Source organism: Octopus bimaculoides, chromosome 17, assembly GCF_001194135.2.
Source record: "Octopus bimaculoides isolate UCB-OBI-ISO-001 chromosome 17, ASM119413v2, whole genome shotgun sequence".
NCBI classification, from domain to species: domain Eukaryota; kingdom Metazoa; phylum Mollusca; class Cephalopoda; order Octopoda; family Octopodidae; genus Octopus; species Octopus bimaculoides.
In genome coordinates this window covers 35,189,318-35,193,857 of record NC_068997.1, presented here as the reverse complement: position 1 = coordinate 35,193,857, position 4,540 = coordinate 35,189,318, and the positions used below count along the sequence as shown (strand labels likewise).

At 37.0% G+C, this 4,540-nt stretch overlaps 1 pseudogene; it reads right to left on the bottom strand.

Moving 5' to 3' along the window:
* Positions 1-900: 900 nt before the first annotated feature.
* On the bottom strand, positions 901-3,956 carry LOC106868057 (general transcription factor II-I repeat domain-containing protein 2-like; annotated as a pseudogene).
* Between the last annotated feature and the right edge of the window lie 584 nt (positions 3,957-4,540).

Here is a 4,540-nt window from a genome sequence, read left to right as displayed (position 1 = left end):
TTGAAATCTTTAAATGCATACATCTTATATATTGTAGGTTTAAATCTTTCCCATTTTCGGAGACAAACTGAATATCCAGATGGAGCGACAGATAGGAAGACAGAATGGATAAAACCGCAGATATTAGTAAGTTCGACTGCAGCCAGGTCGAAAAGTGTTACAACAACAAGAACAACAACAACAACAACAACAAAATATAATTTAAGCGTCGTCTCTAGAAGCAAAGCTGGTAAAATATCTTTTAATAAAAAATCGCACGATTTCAGAAAAAAAATCTTTATTTCTTATTTAGCTTTATGTCAAGGGGTATCAAACTAAATTGCACAGGTGACCAAAACTCGCGGGCCGAACAGAATAAACATTTATTGAACAGACTAAAACTTTTTGAACATAAACATGTATTGTAACAGATGGTATATAATTTTATTCCAAAAATAAATTAAATTTAACTTAAATTACTTAAAATATTTTGCTCTGCATAAAAATATCTCCTGTCAAAATTATAAAAAATTAAAATAAGAACATGTTGCAAAATAAAGAAAAGAAAATATAAATAAAAAATGTACATTTTAGTGAAAATTAAAATAATAAATCAAAACTTTTAATTTTCTTTATGCGATTTTCTTTTCTTGGCAACGAGTTCGTTGATGTTTGGAGCAAGGTTCTGTGTTGTTGAGACTCTCAGGATGGATTGCAGGTGTTCATCTGTGAGAAGACTCCTATGTGACGTTTTATTCATCTTCATCACAGAAAAGCTGCTCGCACAGATATATGCTTCCAAAGAAAGACAGCGTTCGCGCTGCATGCAAACGGAGCTGGGGCATTGCTTCAGGTATGACGCAAGTCACTATAGCACCGTGTGAATTCAGTGCGGACTGCACTCAATTTATCAGCAAAGTGTTACTTTGGGAACAACGTAGCGCTGACTTGGCTCAACATTACTTGGCAACAGGGAAAGAGAGACAAGTTCAATTGGTGTATTTGTGTCTCTCATAAGCGCAGCTTCAATTGAAATGCCTTCTCTGCGTCATACATATCACAGATCATGCGATCCCGTCCCTGGAGTGGATGTTTAAAACACCGAGATGCGCAGTTATGTCCATCAGAAACACCAATTCGCATTTCCGCTTTTCATCCTGTAGAACTTTGGATTCTTTTCCTTTACTGTCCATGAACTGACATATTTCCTCAACCAGCTCAAAAACTATATTGAGGACTTTTCTCCGACTGAGCCACTGCTCTTCCGTATGATAAGGCACGTCACCGAACTCTGAATGCATTTCCCGCAGGAAAGACTGAATTAACGGTGATTTAACCCTTTACGGTTTGCGTTACAGTGCTCATTACATGTTCCATTTTTAAGGCTTTAGCGCACAGCGTTTCCTGGTGTATGATGCAGTGATATGCTGTCAACTCACCAGTGCAGTTCTCTTCTTGCATCTTTAAACGTATCCTACCCACTAGTCCACTTTTTTCACTGCACATCGCCGGTGCTCCATCTGCTGTAAGTCCAACAAATTTGCTCCAAGGCAGTTTCATGTCGGTTACACGCTGGTATATTTTTTCAAAAAGGTCCTTTCCTGTTGTTGCCCCGTGCATCGATTTAATGTCTAAAATTTCCTTCACCTATGAAGATAGCCAGTTGTGCCATATCAGTCGTGTCATTAGTCTCATCTACAGCAAGAGAGTATGCAATAAAACCGTTTCCTGTGTTTTCAAACCAGTGGCCATCTCACATACCTGATCAGCAACCGTATTTTTGCTAATACTCACATTAGCAAACAGTTCCTTCTTGTCTGGACACAAAACGTCACTCATTTTCATTACGAAGCTCTTCCCAAACTCTTCTGCCACAATAAAACTTGCTTTAACAGTAGCTTCACTTTGTGATTTTGCTTTACTTAAAAAAGTTTGTTGTAATGTGAGATTCCTCTTCAACTCGTCTACTTTTCGTTACTTCTGCTCAGCAGTGAGGTAATTATACTTGCTCTGATGTTTTGTTTCGTAGTGGCGTTTGAGATTATACTCTTTAGGTACAGCAACATTAGCACCGCAAATAAGGCAACGGCTTTGCCATCAATGTCAACAAACGTACTTCCACCGGATTTGAAAGGCTCTGTTTTCAGCATCGACTATTTTCAGCATCGACCATTGATATAGATAGCTACTACTACTGAATGACGTTACGTGAAAATGATCACCTGAAAGTGCGGTAAGGCGGCTGTTGCGGTGCATTGTGGGATTCGTAGATTTTGCGTCATCAGCGCTTCACAATACGCGATTAGTGAATCGAAGGAGGCGTTTCCAAGTATGCTTTGTTGCAGCTACAATTAAGTTTTGTGACTGTGTTATCATGCCTCTTTAATGTGTGTTTTTTTTTGTACAGACAGGGTGTAATAGTTACAGTGGCGTTGTTTCTAGTCGTGTGTTAAATTATTGCTACTTTTGGTGACACCCTGAGTAAGATAGGTAGTGCAGTCAATGATAAATATAATGTAATGGCCTACTTTAGCCACACACTACGTATGTGTAGTTGTAACAAGAAGGCATGGGTTTTGCTGAGGACAGCAAAGTACTCTATTTGCTGATGCCGCCATTTGGACCCATTTCATGCTGATATCAAAATGGTCCCGCAGGCCGGATGAAATTGCTGCACGGACAGGAAGTTTGACATGTCTTCTTTAGGTTATCTGATTTTAGGAGGGTGATGAAACTGTATTTTGCTCAATGCTTTCTCGAAGACATTGGTTACGTAAATGAAGTTACAAACAAGTATCGAAGGTGTTACCTTTATTTTATTGAGTTTTTTGTAGGCTAAGAGACATGGTAATTAAATCAATATTAATAATTTTTATTCTATGGAACCAAGAAGAACGAAACTAATCCTGTAATGCAATAGCCTTTCTAAAAATGTGCTAAATATATATGACCCACTTTGAGTTCAATTCGCTTCAGTTTCAGAGCATGATCAACGATACGAGGGTAATTTGACAGTATTTCGAACCTCATTTTGAAAGCGTTCTTTTGATGTTACAGGATTGTTTTCACACGATTCATTGATTTTACTACAAAAAGACAATACTGATTATCAGAAGTTGTTATTAGCCATATAGATTTGCGCGACTAAACTTGGCTGCATGCACTTTGTATAACGATCATTGTTTTAAAAGTTTTATTTGAAAATTTGACGACAATTCCATCAGGAGTTATAATCACCTAATTGGACCGCCATCATAGGGACAGCTTATTGAAAACCATTAAGCTTTTAAAAGACATTTCCAAGGGGGTTCGTCTTTCTCAAATCAACGCGCATGCTTCTTGCTTGGGATCAAGGTATTTAATTTTTGGTAACATTGCTTACCTATGTATTCTTTCGTGAGAAAGGCCAAGTAAGCAATTAACACACATCGAGTATTATATTATATCACACACACAGCGGCGAGCTGACGGAAACGTTAGCACGCCGGGCGAAATGTTCAGCGGTATTTCGTCTGCTCGCTACGTTCTGAGTTCAAATTCCGCCGAGGTCGACTTTGCCTTTCATCCTTTCGGGGTCGATTAAATAAGTACCAGTTACGCACTGGGGTCGATATAATCGATTTAATCCGTTTGTCTGTCCTTGTTTGTCCCCTCTGTGTGTAGCTCCTTGTGGGTAGTAAAGAAATAACACACACGCACACGCACACGCGCGCACACACACAGAATTATTGCAAAGAATTCTTGATACAATCACAATATTTGAAAAATATCTTAAATTGAAAATTATTAATCATATAAAAGAATCACACAGAAGGAAGGAAGGTATTGTAATGTGTGTTAGCGCCTTCGCTATTTATAGCTTTTCAAACACACGTTATGGGGTAATCAATATTGAGGAAGTTGTTTTTAGTGTCCATGTTATAATTTGGATTTAGAATTCCTAAAGTTTTCTTCTTTTGTATTTTGCAGTCGGTCATTTTCTTACTTTATTTTGAAGAAAGAAGATATTTAAAATTTGCAATAAATGTGATTTTTTTTTGTTTTGCAAATATAAATATAAATATTTGCATTAATGTTCAATTCCAGAATTTTTAAGTTGTTTCCTGGCCAATCATTTCACACATCTTATAACGAAGGTCTCCACAGTTTGTAAACAACATTATTTCTTCTGATGTGAATTTCGCCTTTGTTAAAAGTCTTTTAAGAATTAGTGATTCATTTCAGCTGTTGATAATTTGCGCTTCTTTTATTATTTTTCTGAGACTTGATGTTTGATGTAGAATTGGAAGATACTATTTGTCCGGATATAAGATGATATGCTTTCTGGGATTATGAGTGACAACAAATGAAATGTTTATGTTGGTATTTTTGTCTTTATCTTTATTGTGAGGGTTTCTCTGTAAGACACAGATAGGGATCACTTTTGACTTGGTTATGGCATGGTTTGCTAATTTTATAGGTATTTTTCCTGCTGAAGTAATACTTTTAGTTCTACCAGTTGTGCACGCACATAAACATAGACGCTCCCACATATATACGTATATATATATACGTATATATA